General features: G+C 49.6%; 1 protein-coding gene across 1 annotated transcript in view; it reads right to left on the reverse strand.

Moving 5' to 3' along the window:
• slc1a6 (solute carrier family 1 member 6) overlaps nucleotides 1–23501 on the reverse strand; it is a 142186-nt gene extending 118685 nt beyond the window's left edge. Inside the window, exon 1 of the mRNA XM_086004751.1 lies at nucleotides 23310–23501. The gene's annotated coding sequence lies outside the window, so the exon portion shown is untranslated. The remainder of the gene's footprint in view (nucleotides 1–23309) is intronic.
• Between the last annotated feature and the right edge of the window lie 2161 nt (nucleotides 23502–25662).

Consider the following 25662-nt stretch of genomic DNA (forward strand, 5'->3'; position numbering starts at 1 on the left):
TTATCGCCTTCTTAAAGGTTTGTACGAACCTCTCAGCCAATCCATTTGTGACTGGATAATACGGGGCGGATGTGTAATGCCTTACCCCATTCCTTCTCATAAATTTTCGAAACTCTTCGGACACAAATTGTGGTCCATTATCAGAGCAAATCTGCTCTGGCAAGCCGTTTCTGGCAAATATGGTCCGTAGGACTGCAATCATTTTCTCTGTAGTGGTTGAGGACATTTTTATCACCTCAGGCCACTTCGAATGAGCATCCACTGCTATTAAGAACATTGAGTCCATGAATGGACCAGCAAAATCAATATGCACCCGTTGCCATGGAGAGGAGGGCCACTCCCATGGGTGTAGAGGGGCATGTGGTGGTGCATTTTGGACCTTCTGGCATCCTGAGCAGCTCTTGGTTAGGGCTTCGATTTGTTGATCGATTCCCGGCCACCACACATAAGCCCTAGCAAGGCTTTTCATTTTCACTCCCCCCAGATGACCTTCATGTAGCTCATTTAGCACTCTCTCCCTTAACTTGGGTGGAATCACCACTCTGGATCCACACATCACTGTCCCCTGGCATACTGACAGCTGTTCTCTTCTGGATGAGAATGCTGGCAACAGTGAGTCACCATGTGTTGGCCATCCCCTCACTGTCAAATCATATACCCGAGACAGCGCGGATCATTGCGGGTCTCCTTCTCTATATCCGCATTCGTTACTGGCAATCGTTCAATCATTGACGAATAAAATATCTCGATAGGGTCCACTGCTGGTGCTTCCTCCACAGTAGGCAGTGGCAGGCGCGATAGCCCATCAGCGTTTCCATGCTGTTTCGTGCCTTTATATTCTATTTCATATTGATTCGCCCCTAGAAACAGGGACCATCTTTGTAACCATTGTGCCGTCATTACTGGAACGCCCTTCTTAGGATTGAAGATGGAGACAAGTGGTTGGTGGTCAGTCAGCAAGGTGAACTTCTGCCCATGCAGATAGTGGTTGAATTTTTTTACTCCCCATACTAGGCTGAGGGCCTCCCTGTCAATCTGGGCGTAGTTGCGCTCGGCTGAGGTTAGTGACTGAGACGCAAAGGCTACTGGCCTCTCCAACCCGTCTGGGAATTTGTGCGACAGCACCGCTCCAATACCATAGGGTGATGCATCACATGCCAAACGAATTGGTAGTGCTGGGTTGAAATGGGCCAACACCTCTTTTGATGTGATCAATTCTTTACACTTCTGGAAAGCTCGTCTACGTTCGTCATTCCACTTCCATGGTACCCCTGTTTGCAGTAGGGTGTTCAGTGGGTGTAATACCGTGGACAAATTTGGTAAGAACTTATGGTAGTAGTTTACCAGCCCAAGGAACGACCTCAGTTGTGACACATTTTTCCGGTGCTGGAGCCTTGATTACTGCCTCAATCTTTTCAGGGGACTTATGTAACCCCTCTTCATCGATGACGTGGCCACAATACGAGATCTGCTTCTGGAAAAACTCGCACTTGTGGCGATTAGCTCATAGCCCATATTCCTTTAATCTGGTGAGCACCTTCCCCAAGTTGGCGAGGTGATCACTGTCATTTTCGCCCGTGACCAGGATGTCGTCCAAATAACACTGGGTCCCTGGAATCCCTTGCAGGGCTTGATACATCGCCCTTTGCCAAATAGCCGGAACCGATGCTACCCCGAACACCAGCCGGTTGTATTGATAAAGACCTTTATGAGTGTTAATCGTAAGGTATTGTTTCGAGGCTTCTTCTACCTCCATTTGCAAGTACGCCTGGGCTAGATCAATTTTGGTGAAGCGTTTACCTCCAGATAGCGAGGCGAAAATATCCTCAATTCGTGGAAGCGGATATTGTACCGTGTGAAGGACTGGGTTCACTGTCACCTTAAAATCCCCACAGATGCGGACCTTCTTTGGTTCCGCAGGCGTATTACTCAACGACCTCTTCATTACAGGAACGATGGGTGTAGCCCACTCGCTCCAGTCTACTTTGGACAGTACTCCTGAACGTTCCAACCCTTCCAGCTCTTCTTCGACAGCTGGTCTGATCGCATAAGGCACTGGTCTGGCCTTAAGAAACTTTGGGCTTGCATTTTCCTCTATTTTAATCGTTGCCGTTATGCCTTTTAGTGTTCCGAGTCCCTCCTGGAACACTTCTTTTGCGTCAGTTAGCATTTTTGACAGTCGTCCAGGTGTGACGTCGTCATCCTTTTTGGCCTCAACCTTCAATGCCTGTATGGAATGCCAATCTAATTGTATTTTCCGGATCCATTCACGTCCTAGCAGTGGTGGTCCTCCATCTGGCAATACATATATATCCATTTTAGGTATTTCCTGGCCTTTATATATCACTTTCACCCTTATTTTTCCTTTGGGGTAGACTTTTTGCCCCGTGTATGTCTTCAAGACAATCTCTGTAGCTTTCAAGGGTATATGTGAAAATAGCCGCTTGTAGTCCCTTTGGTTTATGACTGTTAGGGCTGATCCTGTGTCCAATTCCATTTTCACTTGGACTCCATCTATCTTGCGTGTAACCCAGATAGTCTGGTGATCCTCCATTTTGGTTACCTTATGTAGTTTCAGACAACCCAGCTCCTTGCTTCCGGAGTCTGTGTCACTTTTCTGTTCGTCTGAACTACTGTCCATCACCTGGTGTACCTTTTTGTACTTCTCCTGTGGAGATTTCTTTCTGTTGGTTTTCTTCCCAGACCTGCAGACTCTTGCTATGTGTCCTGCTTTTCCACACTGTCTGCACACTTGGTCCTTGAACCAACAATCCTTCTGGTCATGTGTTGTTCTGCCGCAGCGATAGCACTTCCCTGTTCCAAACGACATTTCATTGGTGCCATATTCTTGCGGTCTCCGTTGTACCTCTGCAGCGCCCCTTGCGGCTGCTTCGTGTGATACTGCCATACTGAAAGCCTTGTCCAGCGTAAGATCCTATTCTGATAGAAGCCGTTTCTGGGTTCCTTCACTTTGCAGCCCACACACAAACTTGTCCCTTAACGTATCTGCTAGTCCCACTCCAAACTGGCAGTGTTTCGATAGCTTGCGCAGTTCCGTTAGGTACTCAGCATTGCTTTCGTCTTTGTGTTGGTTCCTTTTATGGAACTTAAATCATTCTGCTATCAGCAGCGGTGTGGGGTTTAAGTGGTCCTGTAGGATTTCTACTATGCTTTCGAAATTCTTGTTCACAGGCTTCTCTGGGGTTATTAGGTTTCGCAGTAACCCATAAGTTTTTGCACCCATGGAATTTAACAAAACCAGTGCTTTCCTAGCATCTGGCACTTCATTCGCCCTGCAGTACACCTCAATACGTTCCACATATGTCGCCCAATTTTCGACTTCATTGTCGAACGTAGAGATACTGCCACTCTTCGGCATCCCTGGGTGTGATTTAACTGTCAAAAATGGCGTCTCCCGCGCTTCCCCTTCTTCTCCGCTGGCACAAAATGGCGTCTCCCGCGCTTTCCTTCCTTCCCGCGCTCGCCCTTCTTCTCCGCTGCGGCTTCTAAAAATGGCATCTCCCGCGCTCTTCCTTCTTCTCCGCGGCTCAATGGCGTCTCCCGTGCTCTCCCTTCTTCTCCCCGCGGACACTGTTCAGCCCTTGAGCCCTGGCTGTGCTCTGCGCGTTCTTTTTTTTTTGTGCGCCTTTCCCGTTTCCGCCGCTCGGTCCTGAACCCGGCTGTTGCTTTACCCTCTCTCTCTCCGTTTTGTTTTTCCTCGACGCCGCTCAGTTTTCAACCCCCGGCAGCGCCCTGTGCGCTTCACCCTCTGTCTTACCCCGTCGACGCTGCTCGGCTTTCTCTCCGCCGTCAGTCGGCTCCAACCGCCGCTGTCCGGGAAGGGTCTGCGCTGTACCTGTCGTCAGTCTATTGCTGAACGTTGTGGCTGGGGAACCAAGCCCGGCTCTCCACAGTGTAACGTCCGTGTGTAATTGAGACACGGACTGCAGAAGTTGGTTATAACAGGTGTTTACTGAATGGAGACAAAACTGGAACTACTATACAAAGTTACTTCACAGGCTTATATACAGGGGTGGTCACTACTGGTACTGCAGTATACAGGGGCTGCAGAATATAGTTCCTTCTTCAAGGTACACACACTACAATTCCTCCCCTTTTAGCTAAACAGTACATAACATTCGATTAATAATTAAATAACATATATACAATTACAGTTGCTATATACATTAGCTAAAGTTAATCAATTATAAATTCAGTCTTTGAGGAGGCTTCCTGATTCTGTCCGGATAACGCCTCTTTGGGGTATCAGGTTCTTCTGGCAAAGTTGATTCGGGATCAACGTCGTTGTTTGGTTCGTCTGCTTCCAATATCACCGATTCTGAGGTAGATGCAATTGGTACTTCGGTTTCATCACCAGGTGTATAGGATCGTGGTGTAGATTTGACATTTTCCAGTGACTCTAGAATCTGGTCAGCATGGCGTCTTACAATGCTCTCTCCAACGTCCACGGTATACATTAGAGGTCCTTGCCGTGTGCAGATCGTTCCTGGCTGCCATTTCTCTGTGCGGTAGTCCCGGGCCAAAACTGGTTGACCTATCTTGAAACTCCTGGTTGGCCTTTCATTCATATTCTGAAACTGCCTGTTCTCCACATCTCTTCTGATGTTTGGCTTAACCAAATCCAAGCGGCATCTTAGTCTTCGATTGAAGAACATCATGGCTGGAGTTTGGTTGGTAACCGCATGTGTCGCATTCCGGTAGGCAAACAAGAAGTTATCCACCTTGTGTTGTAGGGGTATGTCTTCATTACACATTGTCTTGATAGCCTTCTTGAATGTTTGAACGAACCTCTCAGCCAATCCATTGGTGGCTGGATGATATGGGGCAGATGTGTAATGCTTAACACCATTGTTCTTTAAGAACCTCCGGAACTCTTCAGACACAAACTGTGGTCCATTGTCAGAGCAAATCTGTTCAGGCAGCCCATTTCGGGCGAATATGGTTCGTAAGACTGTGATAGTTTTTTCTGTGGTGGTTGAGGACATTTTTATTACCTCTGGCCACTTTGAATGTGCATCCACCGCAATTAAAAACATTGAGTCCATAAATGGGCCAGCAAAATCAATGTGTACCCTTTGCCATGGAGACGAGGGCCACGCCCATGGATGTAGGGGGGCTTGTGGTGGGGCGTTTTGGACCTTCTGGCATCCTGTACAGCTCTTGGTCATCTCTTCGATTTCTGGCCACCACACAAACGCTCTGGCTAAGTTTTTCATTTTTACCCCTCCCAGATGACCCTCATGAAGCTCATTGAGCACTCTATCCTTCAATTTGGGTGGAATTACTACTCTGGATCCACACATCAAGGTTCCTCGGCACACTGACAGCTGTTCTCTTCTTGGCGAGAATGCTGGCAGCAGTGGTTCGCCATGTGCTGGCCATCCCTTCACCGTTAAATCATAGACCCTGGAGAGTGTCGGGTCATTTCGTGTTTCCTTTTCTATGTTTGCATTCGTCACAGGTAGACATTCGACTATGGTCGAGTGGAATATCTCCACAGGATCCACTGCAGGTGCTTCTTCCACCGTCGGCAACGGTAGGCGCGACAATCCATCAGCATTCCCATGCTGTTTAGTTCCTTTGTACTCGATGTCATATTGGTGTGCCCCTAGGAAAAGGGACCACCTCTGTAGCCGTTGTGCTGTCATTATCGGGACGCCCTTCTTTGGGTTGAAAATGGAGACAAGAGGTTGATGATCAGTTAGTAGAGTAAATTTCTGTCCGTGCAGGTAGTGATTGAACTTCTTCACCCCCCACACCAGGCTGAGGGCCTCTCTGTCAATCTGGGCGTAGTTACGCTCGGCTGCAGTTAACGAGCGTGACGCAAAAGCTATCGGCCTCTCTGAACCATCAAGGGATTTATGTGACAGTACCGCTCCAACGCCGTAGGGAGACGCATCACACGCCAGTCTTATCGGTAGTGATGGGTTGTAGTGAGCCAATACTTCTCTTGAAGTGATCAGGCCTTTACACTTCTGAAAGGCCCGCTTACATTCATCGCTCCATTTCCATGCTACTCCAGTTTGTAGCAGGGCGTTCAGTGGGTGCAGAATTGTGGACAAATTCGGCAAAAACTTATGGTAGTAATTCACCAATCTGAGGAATGACCTCAGTTGTGACACATTTTTAGGCGCTGGAGCCTTAACTACCGCTTCAATTTTGTCAGGGGACTTATGTAACCCCTCTTCATCAATCACGTGGCCACAATACGATATTTGTTTCTTAAAAAACTCGCACTTGGGGCGATTGGCTCGTAGCCCATATTCTCTTCGTCTAGCGAGCACCTGCTCTAGGTTGGCAAGGTGTTCACTGGCATTTTCACCTGTCACTAGGATGTCGTCCAAGTAACACTGAGTCCCCGGAATCCCTTGCAGGAGTTGTTCCATCGCTCTTTGCCATATAGCCAGAGCTGATGCTACTCCGAATACCAGTCGATTATACTGGTAAAGACCTTTGTGAGTGTTTATCGTGAGATATTTCCTAGAGGATTCTTCAACCTCCATCTGCAAATATGCTTGCGCTCGGTCAATTTTTGTAAAACGTTTCCCTCCAGATAGTGAGGCGAAAATATCTTCTATCCTCGGAAGAGGATACTGTACTGTGTGAAGGACTGGGTTCACAGTCACCTTGAAGTCCCCACAGATGCGAACCTTCCTTGGCTCCTCAGACTTATTGTTTAACGTTTTCTTCATGACAGGAACGATGGGTGTCGCCCACTCGCTCCAGTCTACCTTAGTTAACACGCCTGCATTCTCCAGATTCTCCAGCTCTGCCTCGACGGCTGGGCGAATTGCATACGGTACCGGTCTTGCTTTGAAAAACTTGGGAATTGCATTCTCTTCTATTTTTATCGAGGCGGTTACGCCTTTAAGAGTTCCCAGTTCTTGCTGAAATACCTCTTTAGCGTTAGCCAAGATTTTTGACAATCGTCCAGGTGTGACGTCGTCATCCTTTTTACCAGCCACAGTCAGTGCCTGAATGGAGTGCCAGTCTAAACTTATCTTTCTGATCCATTCACGTCCCAATAACGGTGGTCCACCATCTTGCAGTATGTACAGATACAATTTCTGTATTTCCTTGCCATTGTATTCGACAGGCACCCTTATTTTCCCTCTGGGGTATACTTTCTGCCCCGTATATGTCTTCAAGACAATGGATGTGTCTTTCAAGGGTATGTGTGAGAATAGCCGCTCGTAGTCTTGTCGATTCATGACGGTCAGAGCTGATCCTGTATCCAATTCCATTTTGACTTGGGACCCTGCTATCGTGAGGGTGACCCAAATGGTTCGGTGATCCTCTTTTGTGATTACGTTGTGTAGTTTGAGACAGCTTAGTCTCTTGTTCCCGGATTCACTATCGCTCTTCTGGTCTTCGGAACTACTGTCCGTCATCTTTTGTACTTTCCTGTACTTTTCCTTAGTAGTCTTTTTGTTGTCGTTAGTCTTCTTCCCGGACCCGCAATCTCGTGCAATGTGTCCCATCTTTCCGCATTGCCTGCATGTTTTGTCCTTAGACCAGCAGTCTTTCTGGTCATGGGTTGTTCTGCCGCAGCGATAACATTTTTCAAATCCCCGTGTCATTTCATGGGTGCCGTATTCCTGTGGCTTTTGCTGTATTTCCGCAGCTCCCCTTGCTGCTGCTTCGTACGATACTGCCACGCTGAAAGCCTTATCTAGCGTCAGCTCTTTCTCTGAGAGTAACCTCTTCTGGGTTCCTTCACTCAGGAGTCCACAGACAAATTTGTCCCGTAGGGTATCTGCCAGTCCTGCTCCGAACTGGCAGTGCTTTGATAGCTTGCGTAGTTCCGTAAGGTAATCAGCATTGCTCTCATCTTTATGCTGATTTCTCTTGTGGAATTTAAATCTTTCTGCTATCAGCAGCGGTGTAGGATTTAGGTGTTCCTGTAGGATATGAACAATTTCGTTAAAACTCTTCTCCATCGGTTTGACTGGAGTGATCAGGTTCCGCAATAGGCCGTACGTTCTTGCGCCCATTAAGTTTAGTAGTACCAATGCCTTTTTCTCATCGGCTACTTCATTTGCCTTGCAATATACTTCGACTCTTTCCACATACGTGGTCCAGTCTTCTATTGCATTATCGAAGGCAGTGATATTGCCAGTCTTCGGCATCTTGGACATCTAAGATGGCGCCTCCCGCGCTTTGCCTTCTTCCCCGATTGAACAAAATGGCGCCTCCCGCGCTTTGCCTTCTTCCCCGCTGGATTAAGATGGCGCCTCACGCGCTTTCTGTCTTTTCCGCTGCTGCCAGCGCTGTTGCTGGCATTTTTATGCCTTGATGGCGACGCCCTATGGTCTTCGCGCACTTCCCCCCGCGCTGCTGCCAACGCCGCTCTCCGCGGACCCCGTGGCAAACTGCAGCTCCTCGTGGCTTTCTGCGCTTCTAATTTCTTTTATTTTAATTACTGTTCCCGTCGTCAGAGCAGACCCTATGGGACACTTCCCTCCCTCTTCTCGGGTCTGTACGCTGCCCGACTTCGTAGCACCGGCCGCGCCCTGTGTGCTCCACCCTCTCTCTCTCTCGCCTCTTCCCGACAACGCTGCTCGGCCCTGTTGAAAAGCCACCCGATCGAGCTCTAGCCCGCCGCAGCCCAGGAAGGATCAGTGTACTACCTGCCACCAGCCCGATTAGCTGGAACACCATAGACTGGATAACCAAGCCCAGCTCTGGATAGCCTCTCCTGCAAATCTTTGAATTCGATGAATCAGAGGGCGGTTGCCCACGGTCGACGCCCGTTTCTTCTGTTTGTTTTTTTTTCTTTTTGGATTTCTTCCTTCTGGCTTCGACCTCTAATAAATTCGCTTCATGGATGGATCCCTGTGAGGTGGTGCAGAACTGTAGGTAAGTTCGGATCTGTTCGTCGCCAATGTAACGTCCGTGTGTAATTGAGACACGGACTGCAGAAGTTGGTTATAACAGGTGTTTACTGAATGGAGACAAAACTGGAACTACTGTACAAAGTTACTACATAGGCTTATATACAGGGGTGGTCACTACTGGTACTGCAGTATACAGGGGCTGCAGAATATAGTTCCTTCTTCAAGGTACATACACTACACACAGCCTCCCCTGCGATGTTCACTCACTGCCGGACGACTGGGCGGTTGCTCGTGGTCGACGCCCGTGTTTCTGGCCTCGACTTTCTTCCACCGCCCTCCCGGAGCGAATCCTCGAAGGGAAATGCAGAGTTGCAGGTAGATTCGAATCGACACTCGTCGCCACTGTTAGATCTGTGATTCTGAGAGTATGATGTTTTTCAATAACCACACGGATGCTGTAACTTAACAATCAACAGGTATTTACTGGAGTAGGGTAGTCTCAAGACTGGGGTACAGAGGCATGCTCAAGGCTTATATACAAGTGTGGTCACTGCCAGTACTACAGTATACAGGAGCTGTAAAAGTAGTTCTCTCTTAAAGGTACATACAGTACACCAGCCAAGGGGGGGGAATTCACTCTTGCTGAATGGTGGGCTGATCTGGATGTCCAACCGATCAACATGACTGACGTAGTAAAGACTCACTATGCACTTGGTTGTACATAAAGCAAGGCTTTAATCGACTTGTAACAAAACATGGAGGTCTAGTTAGTAGTCAGTAGCTTCCTGTTTCCAGACTGTCTCTGCCAAGTTGGGCCCACGCCCGAGTATTTATACTCCTCGGGTGGTGCCCTCAGCTGGCCGTTCAGTAGTACTTCGTTGCGATTTATGACAATGAGCCCAAAATTCATGAGTCTACAAAATGATTGGTTCTCTAGGCCAGCCAACTCAGATTTTAGGATTAAGCAGGCATACTCTAAAAGCATATGGAACAGCTTCCAATAAATCGATAGCAAAATCTTGACAAAGTGTTTCGACCTGAAACGTTGACTCTATTTCTCTCTCCATGGATGTTGCCTGGCCTGCTGAGTTTTTCCAGCATTTTCTGTTGTTATTTCGAGCTTCCAATAAATGTTCTCTTAACATTAATTGAATTGGCTTCTTATACCCTGCTATATTCTCCTCATCTAACCTCAATTTCACTAAATCTAATTTTCTACTTAAAAGAAAAAATATAAATGACTTTTGAATTCTTAGTAAATCACTGTAAGTGGGACAAAGGAGTATGGCAGACAGGCAGAGACCACCGGCGGGGGGCGGGTAGTTGTAACCAACCCCCCATAACGAGCAGGAAATGTTCGGCGGGGGGAAGGGGGGGAATTAAATCGATAAATTTGTGAAACTCGACCCCAACCCGCCAAGAAACGCGCCTGCTTCCAGTTTAACCACAGCGGGTTTCGGGGCGTTCGAATAACTCACTGTGGAGAGGCGAGTCCGTAATAATAATATGTAAATGAGGCTCCATTCCTGATATTTTGGCGGCAATTTGAATCTAAAGCCTCCTGCACAAGTTTCCCAGGGTCCAGCAGCTAAAGGGAGGCGAGAGCCGCCGGATGCAGCAGGTAAGTGCTTTTCATAGCACTGCTTGTGGACCAGGAGGATCAGGAGTGCTGCCTCCTCACCGCCCCTCTAGCAAATCTTCTGCCTCGATCGCCTAACAGCGCACCCCCCCCACCCACCCCGCCACCACCAACCTCGGGATCTCTCCCGGTCCCCCTCCCGCCCGACTGCCAAGTGAAGGTACCAGCCTCTCTGTCTAAACTCCTTTGTTCAAAATAACTAAACGTTGTCATTAATAAAACCATTATGCCTGAGATTCTTATTTGATCTAAAAATATTCTCAACAAGCCTGATGCGATCCTTTGGAGCATAGTTATGCTGCTGAGACTTTGGCTGCGAATTTAATAGAGGCGGCGGGTTGCCTGGTGGGCGGGTTCCGGTCACGCTGTTGGTTTCAGCCGCTCCCTAATTGAGATTTTAATTTGTGGCCTATTAAGTCCCATCGTTCGCGCTGCCTGGTCCAATGAGTGGGATCCGGTCTGTTAGTTGCCTCTGATGATGTCATTGCTGCAGTTGTTTTTAAGGGGCCCATGCAGCCTCAGCCTTTCATTTCTCATTTCTGCTTGTGTTTCAATGGGCCCAGGCTACAATGAGTGCTGCCAAAGCCAAGGCTGCTCGACGGTTTAATGAGGACTCCCTCCAAGCTCTTGTGGAGGGAGTAATAGGACGCAGGAAGATTCTGTTCCCTCCCGATGGCCGGAGGAAGCCTCCTCAGCAGGCAAAGGCAGCCCGGCTGCACATTGCTGAGGAAGTAAGCGCAAGGTCCTTATGTTCACGCACCTGGGTCCAGTGCCGAAAATGGTTTAGTGATCTTCTGCGATCATCAAAAGTGAGTATCACATCACACTTACCTTCAATCTGCTTCCCTTCTTTTCTCATCACCAGCACTCTGCATTGTCAGCCTGCTCCTCCACATCCCACCTTACGCTTACTTCCCTTGTACCCTATCCATCTCTCTCTCTGTACTGAATCACTTCACCATCCTACTATGCACCCCTCACACTTGCTCTCACTGTTATGCAGTGACAACATCTAACAATGCACAGGGAGGCAGCTTCCTCTTGGCACCTCACTCCATCTTGGTCTCCCTCTAGGCTTCAATGTTATGGATTCTTCACAGTCACTCCATCACTCTCGCTGAAACTCCACTTGTGTCCCTCCTTGCAGGAAAAGATAGCCCACAATAAGAGGGAAAGAGTGTTGACAGGAGGAGGCCCACCATCCCTGTCGACATTGACAAGTGCTGAGGAGGCTGCGCAGTGGGGGATGGAGAGACGGGCGCACTAGACGAAGCTGGTGACAGAATGGATTTTCAACCCTCGCATTTAGATTTCATGATTGACTGCAATGGCATATGATGTTCATAGAGATTGACTTTGGATCATCTGCACAATAGGATGTGTCTGCTATCTAAAAATCAGATGTCTAACTCAGGCTTTTACTCTCCCACAGGACCATCAAGAGCCCTTCTCCCCACTGTCCAGGAGGAAGAGCTGGATGACTCCTCAGAGGAACCTGCAGCCTCTGAGGGAGCAGCGTCACCAGGACTCAGCGCACCCAGCACCAGCGCAGATACGCACACCTCAGAGGGGCCTTCGCGACCTAGAGTAGTGTTGTCACCTGCTGTAACACAGCTCACAAGTGAGCATCAGCAGATGGTGGAGACAGCGACAGCAGTGGAGAGTCCTCGTTGGAGGTTGTAGGACGCTCCTAGCTCTGCTCAGCTGCATGTAGACACTGTGCCTCTGGGGCCATCCAGAAAGAGAGCGGTGCTGGAAATCCAGGAACAAGTGCAGGAGTCTCTGACAGGATTTGCCTCCAGGGTAACTGAGCGTGGAGAGAATGGAGGAGTCCATCTCCAACATGAGCACTGCCTTTGTGAAGGTAATGGCGTATGAACGTGCCGCCATGGAGAGGGTGGCAACCTCCATGGAGGAGATAAGTCACCAGACTCAGGAGAACATGGTGACTCTTCTAAATAGATGGCCTGCTATGGAGGATAGCTGGGCATCTATTGAGGAGAGACACCAGAAGTACATGGACGTCCCCATTATGAGGATTGTCAGTACTGAGATGGGTCCTCATGGTCCCACTGATGTGCAGCAAGGTGCTCTCCAGCCACTTGCTAGCAGTGAAGTGCGAGTGACCCATGAGAGGGATGTTGCTGGCAGATAACAAGGAAGTGTGGGCTCCTCTCCAAGTGCTCACATGACCGTGCCACTGCAGAGCCCTCAGTCAGAGCCCCCAGTCAGAGCCCCAGATTCCTCACCCAACTGAGATGGCCGTCTCAGCCCCTGCACAGCCGCAGGAAGAGCAGACTGTTGCGGAACCCTCCCAGGCTCCCAAACCCAGAGGACGCCTGCCAAAGGTGTCTAAGCAGGCGCAGCATCAAAGTGAGCAAGGTGCCTCTATATCTGCTGAAGCCACAGGGGAAGCACCACGTAGAAGCATGTGCAAGAGGAAGCTAACACACAAATAGTCACAAGGGTAGTCACAAGGGTGTTTTGTTCTGTTGTATATTTTCGATTGTCATTCTTTTGTGATGATATTAAACAAAAGTGATGGTAAACAGTTAAAGTTCTGGCCTATGTGTTCTTGGAAATGGATGTTGCACATTGAGGGTGACTTGCATTTGTAATGATGGTGCTGAGAGTGATAGGAAAGCACCGTTTATTGGAGAGATGATGTATGGTGTGTTAAGAAGGTCATCCACACATTCATAGCCATATGCCAGCCACCTGTGGTTGAAGTGTAAGCTTACGCAAATCTGGCATGGATGAGTGCATCCCTTGCGTGTCGGCCAGCAATGTGCTCGAGTGCTGCTGCATTGGCCACATCCGGTCCCGCAAGGCATGCCTCCTCTTCCTCGTCCTCCTCCTCGACCTCCTCCTCATCCTCTTCCTCCTTCTCATCCTCCCCCTCTTCAGAGGATGCTCTGTGCTGAGCCATTTGTTCCTCAGGCAGCGCTAAACCACGCTGCTGTGTGATGTTGTGCAGGGCACAGCAGACGACGATGATTCTGGACACCCTGGCTGGTGCGTACTGCAGGACTCCACCAGATCTGTAGAAGCGTCAGAATCGCTTTTTGAGCAAGGCGATGGTTTGCTCTATGATGCTTCTGGTGGAAATGTGGCTCACATTGTACCGCTCCTCAGCCGCGTTTGATGGCCTCCTCAACGGTGTCATGAGCTACTTTTTCAGGGGATAGCCCTTGTCGCCAAGTAGCCATCTGGAAAGTTGCATTGGCGGATTGAAGAGCTGAGACACAGTAGACTGCCGCAGGATGAATGAGTCATGGCAACTCAGGGGAGTTTGTGCAAACATGCAAAATGTCCTTCCTGTGGTTACACACCAGCTGCATGTTGAGGGAGTGGAATCCCTTGTGGTTGACAAATACAGCTGGGTTGTGATGGGGTGCCCTAATGGCCACATGTGTGCAGTCTACGACGCCCTGCACCATTGGCAAGCCTGCCATATTTGCAAAGCCAACCGCACGCACGGTCACACTTGGGCCATCCATGGAGAAGTGGATGTAATTTTACGCCTTTGCAAAGAGGGCATCGGTAGCCTGCGTGAAGCAGGTGTGTGTAGCTGACTGGGAGATGCCGCTGATGTCTACAGCTGATCCCTGGAAGGAGCCCAAAGCAAAGAAGTTGAGTGCGGTGGTGACTTTGACAGCCACTGGTAAGGAGTGTCCACATGCTCCTCTGGGCTCCAGGTGCTGGTGCAGCATTACACAGATGTCAGCAACTACGTCTTCTGGAACTCTCAGCCTCCTTTGGCACTGCTGCTCAGTCATGTTGAGGAAGCTCATCCTCAGCCTGTAAACCCTGTGTTGGGGGTATCTCCTGCGGCGAGGTGCAGACCTGCGCTGATGCCCTCTGCCCTGTGCATCATCAGGTGGCTGAGGAGAAGGTTGGCGCTCCTGTTGTTGGTGCTGCTTCTGTGCCTTGTTGCGTTGGTGCTGCGGCTGCTCTTCCTCCGAATCTGACAACCAGGATGAGAGGATATAAATGGTTCCCATACCGCTGGTATATATCTCAGTCGAGGAATGGAAGTTGTTTGCGCTCAGACAAAGTGGCCAGAGGGTATTCCAAGGAGCTCACACTGCAGTTGGATTTCAGCCTCAACACTCAAGATTAGTAGAGCTGCAAAATGTCTCCCAAACCTCAAAGAACTAAGTTGTGGCATGTGAAAGAATGAGAGATTGCAGGACCACTTTTAAGCTGTTCGAGCAGCTGCCAACAATTCAGATCCTCGCTCAACCCAGCTCAATGCAGCTGCGTGTTTCTCTGAAGGCGGGCAGCACGCAGAAAAAGCTGCAAAATCCGGACAGGCAGTTAAAATAGGATTATCCAGGCAGTTAACTGCCTTAACTGCCTGTCCCGCCGTTTGGTGTCGGGTCAGTTCAGGAGCCGCTGACCCGGCACTTGCCAAAGTCGCGTGGAGGCGGGTTCGCAGCCCGCCGGCAATTTTTCCGATTTTTGCAACAGACCCGCCTCCAAACCCGCCCTCTGAGGTCAATTAAATTTGCGGCCTTTATAACTGTTCAGACTTCACTTGGAATACTGTGAGTAATTCTGTTCGTCATACTTCAAAAGGACATGCCTGCATTGGAAAAGCGCAACAAGGATGATTACATGAGAAAAAGGCTTCAATTATGAGAAACGGTTAGAGAAGTGTAACCACTAGTTTGGCGAGATGATTAAGGGATAACCTCATTGAGGAATATAGATTATTAAATAGCAAGGATAACATAAACCCAGAATAATACTTTTAGGTCAGTCAAGCCAATACACCAAGAAGACATAAACTTAAATTAGAAAAAAGGAATTTAAAACAGACGGAATTATACAATACAGAATTTTACAGCATAGGGATTGCTTTATTGTGCCTGTGTCTGCTCTCTGAAGGAGCTATCCACTTAATCCCATTCTCCTGCCCTTTCCTTATATCCTTATAATTTTTTTCTTTTACAAATATATATCCACATCATTACAGATTCTCTTAATTCTCCTAAGGCATTCCATGTCTTAATGATCCGCTACACAAAACAATTCTAACTGACCCAGCTCTTCATTCTTTTAATGATTTGAAATTTAGGCCCTCTTACCCATCGATGAAAATAGTTCTTTTCCTATTTACCATATCAAAACCTCTCACCATTTTGAATACTTCACTCAGACCTCCTCTTAACTTTCTTTATTCTAGTGGAAAGAGCCCCCGTTTCTCCAGTTTCTTCTCATAGCTAAAGTCCCTCATCCCTGGTAGCATCTTCGCAATTCTCTTCTGCACTTTCTCGATAGCCTTGACATCTTTCCTAAAGTATGGTGTCCATAACTGGACAGAGTACATTTGGTGGAGCCATACAGAGAGTGGGTGGAAGTCATAAACTCAGGTACCCCGTCTCACACAATTGTTATTCACTCAATTTAAGATCAAGGAGTGAGCTGTCGGCCAGGAAGTCCTCCATTTTTGTATTTTGGAGTTTACCCCCCACCAATACTTTTCTTCATTATTGCTGGTGACTTTGATGTTGCACTTTATAAAGAGGTGAGGATGGGTATTCCTTTGGGAGTTCTGAACGTGCTGCACAATTAAGATAGAAAGAAGAAAGAAAGAGACTTGCATTTATATTGCGCCTTTCATGATCACCGGACGTCCCAAAGCGCTTTACAGCCAGATGAGGAAGAAGAATTTGTGAAGGGCCAACAAATTCAGGTACAACCAGAGATGTTTTGGGCACAACTGTTACTACCCCAAGACCTGCATCATAACATGTCAGAGAAGTCCGTTTTTTGTTGCCTCCACTTCACAAGGCAGGTTGCCATTGTGCCATCTGCATAGAACATGAGAATCCAGCTTGGCAGGAAAGTTAGCTACAGTAACAGGATGAGTACTGGTCCTGCACATGGCAAACAGATAGAAAACTGCCAATCCCATCAGCAGAGGAACAGTTCTTGCAGTCGGTGGTAGGATGGAATCAAGGTACAAAAACACTGCTTATGCTGGGATGGCGAAAGATTTCAAAGTTGGCACCAGAACTCTCCAGATAGCTGTTATTTTCAAACAGAACTTAAATAGATGTCAAATATAAAAAGGTGTAAATTTCTCAAAAGAATTTAAAAATCAATAATAATGATCTTGAGGACTTTTTTTGGGGTGGGGGTGGAGCTGAGGGCGAACACTTCTGTGACTTTCTAGGATATTAGCAACCTTATGGAACACCAACTTTAGATTAACTTACATTTCTATCAATATATCAGAGCATTGCCTGCCAAATTTATCAGGTTTATTGTGAAAGGAATTGAATTATTACCCATGATATTATAAGAAGTAAAAAAAAGTGCAAAATGGAAATGGATTTAATCATTTTAAATCAACCCTTGCACTATTGATTCATAGATAGGATCTCCTCGGAACCCACCTTCCTTCTCAAATACTGAAAGCAACTCGGTGAACCTTACTGGAAGCTGGAAATTTTGGACTGTGATTATTAGTAGTGGCATGATAATTGCAACAGATTGTAGAATGCTGTTCCTGCTCTGTGTTTCTTGTCCCTGTTGTGCTGATTACATACTTCTTGTTTACACTGCTTGTTTGTTCTACCCTTCAGGCTGTAGTTTGGACTTACTCTACAATGTATTCTTCATCAACATCAAGCTCTTTTCAATCCAGGCCTGGTCGCTGGAAAGTCTCGGCAAATTATCCTTCCTCCAACTAAAATGCACCTCCAAAGCATTCAGCTCAGTGTGTGTTTGACATAAAGACCACACAGGAGGAATAACACAACTGGTCCAATGCTGATTTCGCCCTGCAATGATTCAGTATTTTCAAACACGGGGGGTTGGGGGGTGAATTTTAACCCCAAAGAATGGGTGGGTTGGGGGTCAGGTGGGACGTTAAAGTGTTAAAAACTGAATCCTGACTCGAACTTGCCACACACCCGTCCACTTCCGGAGGCGGGAAGGGGGGCATGCAGCCAACTCGCTCCCAGGAGGTGGGTCCATATTTAAATATTATAATGAGGCTGGCATTGATTTAACTAGCTTTTCAAATTTAAATGTGGCTGGTCGGGTTTCTCAGGCCTCAGAGAACCAGCCAGCTAAAGTAAAGCGAGGACTGCTGGATCCAGGAGGTAAATGCCTTTACACTTACCTGTTAGATCCAGCATCCCTACCTCATCCACCCCCCCACTATCAGAGAACACCCCCCCCCCCGAGGCCTCTAATCCCCTCCACGAGGCCTCCAATTGACTTCCCAGACTCCCCCCGCTTCCCCCCCACCCCACCCGACCAATGATCCTCAGGCCCTGATGCTTCCTGCCACCCCACACTGATGGTCTTCAGGCCAGCCCCATTGCTCCATCCCCCTCGCCGATGATCCTCAGGCTGGCCCCGATGTTGCACCGCCCCCCCGCCGCCGATACTTTGGCTCCGATGCTTCCCCCCCCCGATGCTCCAGCCCCGATCCATGCTTCCCTCACTCCTGATGCCCCAGCCCTGATCCATGCTTCCCTCACTCCTGATGCCCCAGCCCCGATCCATGCTTCTCTCCCTCCCCTCGATGCTCCAGCCCCGATCCATGCTTCCCTCCCTCCCCTCGATGCTCTGGTCCCGATCCATGCTTCTCTCCCTCCCCTCGATACTCCGGCCCCGATCCATGCTTCTCTCCCTCCCCTCGATACTCCGGCCCCGATCCATGCTTCTCTCCCTCCCCTCGATACTCCGGCCCCGATCCATGCTTCTCTCCCTCCCCTCGATGCCCCAGCCCCGATCCATGCTTCTCTCCCTCCCCTCGATACTCCGGCCCCGATCCATGCTTCTCTCCCTCCCCTCGATGCTCTGGCCCCGATCCATGCTTCTCTCCCTCCTCCCCTCGATGCTCCGGCCCCGATCCATGCTTCTCTCTCTCCCCTCGATACTCCGGCCCCGATCCATGCTTCTCTCCCTCCCCTCGATACTCCGGCCCCAATCCATGCTTCTCTCCCTCCCCTCGATGCTCCAGCCCCGATCCATGCTTCACTCCCTCCCCTCGATGCTCCGGCCCCGATCCATGCTTCTCTCCCTCCCCTCGATACTCCAGCCCCGATCCATGCTTCTCTCCCTCCCCTCAATGCTCCGGCCCCGATCCATGCTTCTCTCCCTCCCCTCGATGCTCCAGCCCCGATCCATGCTTCTCTCCCTCCCCTCGATGCTCCAGCCCCGATCCATGCTTCTCTCCCTCCCCTCGATGCTCCAGCCCCGATCCATGCTTCTCTCCCTCCCCTCAATGCTCCGGCCACGATCCATGCTTCTCTCCCTCCCCTCGATGCTCCAGCCCTGATCCATGCTTCTCTCTCTCCCCTCGATGCTCCGGCCCCGATCCATGCTTCTCTCCCTAATCTCGATACTCCGGCCCTAATCCATGCTTCCCTCCTTCCCTATGCTCCAGCCCCGATCCTCTCTCCTCCCCACCCCCCGATCCTCCTCCGGCCCCCGAACACCCCCTGGCCCCCACCCGATCCCTCACTCCCTCCTCTCTGCGGCCTAGTGCTGCAGGGTTACCTGCCCACAGTCAGCCAGCCAGCCTCCCCATCTGGCTGGCTGCGGGTGGGAAACAGACCTTTGAAATGCTAATCAGGCCCTGCTGTTAAATTTAGCAGAGCCTGCGGGAAACCCATTCTCCCGGGTTTCCCGACCTCTCCGCTCCCAACCCGCCTCCCGATTTAAAATTTTGGCGAAGATTCTGGGTATTGTTCACTTTTCCTGCCTCTGCCTTGCAGGGTGAAAGTTGGACACTGCATTGCTTTTTGCACACCAGTATTGCCTCGGCACAGTGGAGCTTTTCCATCTCTGGCATGCGCGTTAGGGTCTGGCCGCTGCTGTATTATCCTGCCCCAATGTGCAGACTGGAGTCTGGGTGCTAAAGGGCTTTTCCACCCCAGCCAATTACCGTCCCATCAGTCTACTCTCAATCATCAGCAAAGTGATGGAAGGTGTCATCGACAGTGCTATCAAGCGGCACTTACTCAGCAATAACCTGCTAACTGACGCCCAGTTTGGGTTCCGCCAGGGCCACTCAGCTCCTGACCTCATTACAGCCTTGGTCCAAACATGGACAAAAGAGCTGAACTCAAGAGGTGAGATGAGAGTGACTGCCCTTGACATCAAGGCAGCATTTGATCGAGTGTGACATCAAGGAGCCCTAGCAAAACTGAAGTCAATGGGAATCAAGGGGAAAACTCTCCATTGGTTGGAATCATACCTAGCACAAAGGAAGTTGGCTGTGGTTCTTGGAGGTCATTCATCTCAATCACATGACCTCACTGCAGGAGTTCCTCAGGGCAGTGTCCTAGGCCCAACCATCTTCAGCTGTTTCATCAATGACCTTCCCTCCATCATAAGGTCAGAAGTGGGGATGTTCGCTGATGATTGCACACTGTTCAGCACCATTCGAGACTCGTCAGATACTGACGCAGTCCGTGTCCATATGCAGCAAGACCCGGACAACATTCAGACTTGGGCTGACAAGTGGCAAGTAACATTCGCACCACACAAGTGCCAGGCAATGACCATCTCCAACAAGCGAGACTCTAACCATCTCCCCTTGACATTCAATGGCATTACCATCGCTGAATCCCCCACTATCAACATCCTGGGGGTTACCATTGATCAGAAACTGAACTGGACCAGCCATATAAATACTGTGGCTACAACAGAGGCTGTGAATTCTGCGGCGAGTGTCTCACCTCCTGACTCCCCAAAGCCTTTCCACCATCTACAAGGCACAAGTAAGGAGTGTGATGGAATACTCTCCACTTGCCTGGATGAGTGCAGCTCCAACAACACTCAAGAAGCTCGACACCATTCAGGATAAAGCAGCCCGCTTCATTGGCACTCCATCCACCACCTTCAACATTCCCTCCCTCCACCACCGGCGCACTGTGGCTGCAGTGTGTACCATCTACAAGATGCACTGCAGCAACTCGCCAAAGCTCCTTCAACAGCACCTTCCAAACCCGCGACCTCTACCACTTAGAAGGACAAGGGCAGCAGACGCATGGGAACATCACCACCTACAAGTTCCCCGCCAAGCCACACACCACCCTGACTTGGACCTGTATCGCCGTTCCTTCACTGTCGCTGGGCCAAAATCCTGGAACTCCCTTCCTAACAACATTGTGGGTGTACCTACACCATATGGACTGCAGCAGTTCAAGAAGGCAGCTCACCACCATCTTCTCGAGGGCAATTAGGGATGGGCACTAAATGCAGGCCTAGCCAGCGACGCCCACATCCCATCAATGAATAAAAAAAAACACAGGCTGTAATCTGGGTGTTTTATTTCATTTGTATAACTAATATTGAGACTTGGGGCTGAATTTTCCCGCCTTGGGCGGGTTAGCAGCGGTACTAGAGTTCTAACCGCTCACGTGACTCCAGCACTAACTTACTAAAGTTTCCTCCTTGGGCCCTCATTAGCCATGTATGACGGGTTAGGAGCAATAATACTACTCCTGACTGGGTTACCATCGGAAGGGCGGAAACTACAGTGCTGCCTTTAAAAGACTGAGGCCTACAAAGTTAAGGCCTAGGGGCCAGATTGGAAGGAGCAGAGAACTCTAGTAGGCCCCTTCCCTCCATTAGTGGGCACTGGGGTCATTACCACCACTACCCCTGGCCTACTGCTACCTTCCACCAGACAGTCCCAGGGAGAGGCATTATCATGGGTGGACAGTAGGGAAATGGGACAGGAAACCAGGCCCCACCCCCTCGCAAGTTTGCATGTGGGGAAAAGTAGGCCTGTGGCAGTTCCGGAGGAAAACATAGCTTGGGGGCAGGAGTGTGGTTGTAGGCCTTACCTGACAATTGTGCCCCCTTTTTCTGCCATTATCCCACCTGATTCTAGGTGGGAGACTGGAGGAAAGTCTAACACTGAATGTTAAAGCTGAAGGGTACATTAACCCTTAGATGACTGTCAGTCCAGAAAATTCCTGTCTTCCGAAGCCAATCAGTTTCCAGCTCACCCAACGTAATGGTGACAATAATTCTATTACTGGGATACAGCTACCCAACACCAGGATCACATTTTTACTGAAATGTTATGCCTAAACTGGAATTTTTTGTTTCCTGCAGGTTACTGTTTTACTTGTTAGAGTTGCCCCTGGTTACCCTCTTCTGTGATTCTATCTAATATTGGAAAAAAGTTGAGAGCATTCAGTTTCCCCTCTGCCCCTGCACCACCCCCCCACCCTCCATCCCCAGACAACTGAATTTGCTCCTATTTTCAGATTCTCTTGCCTCCTGTCACTCTTTGGGATTCAGTCACTGGCTGCCTATCTCACTGAGTCCCTGGAACTACCATTGCTACTGACCAGCAGTACAGTCCTTTCCTTCATGAAAAATCAGTGTGAAATTGTTGAATTGACACCACATAGTGCATTAAGGCCTTCTTGTGAATCTTGTACTATGTATTGTAACAGCTGCTCCATTGGTGAAGGCAGAGTCAAAGACAGAATTATATCGAATTTTATAGCACAGAAACAGGCCATTCGGTCCAACAGACTCATATCGGTATTTATGCTCCCACCCTACTTCATCTCACCCTATCAACATATCCTTCTATTCCTTTCTTTCTCATGTACTTATCTAGCTTCCTCTTAAATGCATCTATGCTATTTGCCTCGACCACATCATGTGGTACGAGTTCCATATTCTATACACTCTCCGAGTAAAGACATTTCTCCTGAAATCCTTACTGGATTTATTAATTAGTGACTATCTTATATTGATGGCCCCTAGTCCTGGTCTCCCCTACAAGTGGAAACATCTTCTCTACGTCTACCCTATCGAACCCCTTCATAATTTTAAAGACCTCTATCAGGTCACCCCTCAGTCTTCTCTTTTCCAGAGAAAAGAGCCCCAGCCTGTACCCTCTCAGTTCTGGTATCATCTTTACAAATCTTTTTGTACTTTATCCAGTGCTTCTATATCCCTTTTGTGATATGGAGACCAGAAATGTGCACAGTACTCTAAGTGTGGTCTAACCAAGGTTCTATATAAGTTTAACATAATTTCTCTGCTTTTGAATTCTACTCCTCTAGAAATGAACCCCAGTGCTTTGTTTGCATTTTTATGGCTTTGTTAACCTGCATAAAGTTGCAGTGGGCACATTTTGGAGAGTCTTCCTTGGGTAAAAGTGGATCTGGCACTTACAGACCAATCTCTATTCTACTATCTAGATTAGAACAGGCTGCTTAAGGTGCTTGCTGCAGGTTACTCAATTCCTTTGAACTATAGTGGACCACTTACAGGGAATTAACCCCCTCCCCCCCAGAGCGACACAAGTGAAAGTAGAATACTTAAATACAAAACATCATTCACTTTTCAAAGTAAGAGATTGTTTTTGCATTTAATGGAGCACAAACAGCATTTCCTTCTCTTTGGAAACTCGCAAAGTTGTCAGTCGCCAGGACTTACCGATAATAAACTCTGCATTTCACACTGCCGACTTACAACTCTTGAAAAGTTTGCATTAATGAGAAACGGTTATCTCTCAACATATGTTGGTTAGTTTTACTATTTATTATTTTAATGTAACTTATTTGTTTACTAAAGGCATCGACAGATTTGGATTCAACAAAGCTAAACTCTAGACTAATTATTTAATGCTTACTGCTCCATCACACTGCATTCCTGATAAATATATGGCAATTTAAGTTGACAAAGTCTCCAGGTGCTGTAAACTGGCTGATTGGCAGAAAATTCACATTTGGACACTAACACAAGTAACTCATTTATTTAGCCACACATTCACAGCCACCACACAGAGTTCATAAAGTTACACTTACAGTGATGGAGCACTCTTCCGTCAGTCATGTTATGTTTCCATTCTCACAAAAGTCATTCCCCAGAAATATGATGCCCTGCTGCGCAACACAGTCCTTGATTGTGCAACGCAGAAAATCAACTAACCGTTCACTTAAATGAGGCAACGGTCGGACATAAAGCTCTTTTGCAATCTCCTTCAGCCAAGCAATTCAAAGCAATGCCATGAAGTAACCGTTGGATCTGCTCAGATAACCCAAGGTCAGATATTTTGGCAGGAAGCTGAAAGCATTGAAAAAAATGGCCCATGTGTTTTTACACAGAGCTGCCACGTCTCGTGGAGAGTTCTGAGCGGTGCAGAGCTGTGCCAACAGCAGCCTGACAGGCTTCTAACCAGAGGATAAAAGTTATGAGGATTAAGACGACTCAGCCAAGTGCCAAAGGTGTGAGCTGCTTTAGGCCCACAGACGTTTTGAACTGTCACAAACCTCTTAATTTAATCTCTCTGCTAACAAATGAAGCTGGTAAACTGAGTAATAAGATAGGTTTATATGTATTTTGAAAAAATGTGGGGGATTGTTCAGCAATGCGGGTATCTCCCTCAAAATCAGGGTGAGTTGGAAGGTTTGGCTTGTGTGCATTCAGAGATCTGCATGTTTATCAGAGCCTTACATATATGCAACTAGCTGGGGAGCCCCGCATTGCGAGGGCAATTTTGGGGTGCTTGGTCTCCCTGCCCCTGTGTGTCCCCCCTCTCCCTGTCATGTCCTCTCCCTGTCCTATCCCTCCCTCCCCTCCTCTCCCTCCCCTCCCCTCCCCACTCCCCTCTGTCCCTCTCTCCGGCCCCTCCCCCTGCCTAGCGCCTGAGGTCCGGAGCCGAGGTCCCCCGCGTATCGCGCGGCTGATGGACGGCCACTGTGGGCGGGCGGGCGGCGCATGCGCGGTCAGTGCGGGCGGCGCGAGCCCACCGCGATTTCCCGAGGCTCGCCCCCCCCCGCGATTTCCCGAGGCTCTCCCCCCCCCCAACGATTTCCCGAGGCTCTCCCCCCCCCCCCGTGATTTCCCGAGGCTCTCCCCCCCCCCGCGATTTCCCGAGGCTCTCACCCCCCCGCGATTTCCCGAGGCTCTCCCCCCCCCCGCGATTTCCCGAGGCTCTCCCCCCCCGCGATTTCCCGAGGCTCTCCCCCCTGGTGACTGCTGCAGCTGTGGCTGGGCGGCATCAGTGTGTCCAGCAGCTGGTGACAGCTGCACTGGTGGAGTGGCAGTGTCGGCTGCAGGAATGGGGGCAAGCTAGCTGATGGCAGGCGCTCGCTGGTCGCCTGATACAGTGGCAGTCGCCCGGGCCAGCACTGCAACATGCGCAGCAAACCGCTGAAGGACAGCCCGCTGGGCAGCTGCAGGGCGGCGGGTGCCCTGGCAATGCCTGGCTGATGCAGCCAGTGTGGCACCAGTTAGTGCCCGTGCTGCCCTGGTCTGTGACCGCATAAGACCAGCCAGTGACTGGACGGCACGACTGAGCACTTGGGTATTCGCCGACTGTGCTGCCCCAAATTCCTCCACACTCCCAGCCAGTGACTGGACGGCACGAGTGAGCACTTGGGTACTCGCCGACTGTGCTGCCCCGAATTTCTGGAGACTCCTGGCCTGGGCCTGGACGGCACGAGTGAGCACTTGGGAACTCGCCGACTGTGCTGCCCCGAATTCCTCCACACTCCGAGCCAGTGACTGTATGGAGTCAGGCATCCGTGCCACTACCCCCATGAGCTCCGTGTGCCTGCGCTCCGAGTCGACGGCCATTTCCTCTAGGAAGCGCACCTCCTCTGCGCTGACCGTCGCAGGACTGGAGGCCGCACTCACCCTCTGGGGAGAAGGCCGCCGAGCTTCCCCACCCCTCCCGCGTTGCTGCAGGCCGCTGGGCACAGGAACTTCACTCTCCTGCGACCCTTCCCCCAGGCTCCCCTCCAGGGAAGACGTGTCCCCTACATCGCCATGGGCTGCCGCGGCTGAGGGTGCCACTGATGGGCCAGCTACCTCTTCCTCCTCCTCCTCCTCCTCTTCCGAGGGGCTGTCACTGGCAGCTTCAAGGCCCGCCTCCTCACCTGGCGTCTCACCATCTGAAAGCAGGAAGGCACAAGAGTAGCTTTAGAGTGAGGACAGGGCGTCAGCGAGGGAGGCATGAGTGGTGCCATTCACCGCATTGGTCGGACAGTGGCAAAGGATGTTGATCTGATGCGCAAGTGGAACGAGAGTGGTCCAAAAGGTGATGTCCTTACCATTGGTGCCCAGAACAGGGTCGGCATCTCCAGTGGCAACGGGGCCAATCACACGGACTCCCATAATGCGCTCCACGCGCTGGTCTAGGTCGGTGAGCTCTTG

The sequence above is a fragment of the Somniosus microcephalus genome, chromosome 13, assembly GCF_052327205.1.
Source record: "Somniosus microcephalus isolate GS21.2 chromosome 13, FLI_Smic_1.0, whole genome shotgun sequence".
Classification (NCBI taxonomy): Eukaryota; Metazoa; Chordata; class Chondrichthyes; order Squaliformes; family Somniosidae; genus Somniosus; species Somniosus microcephalus.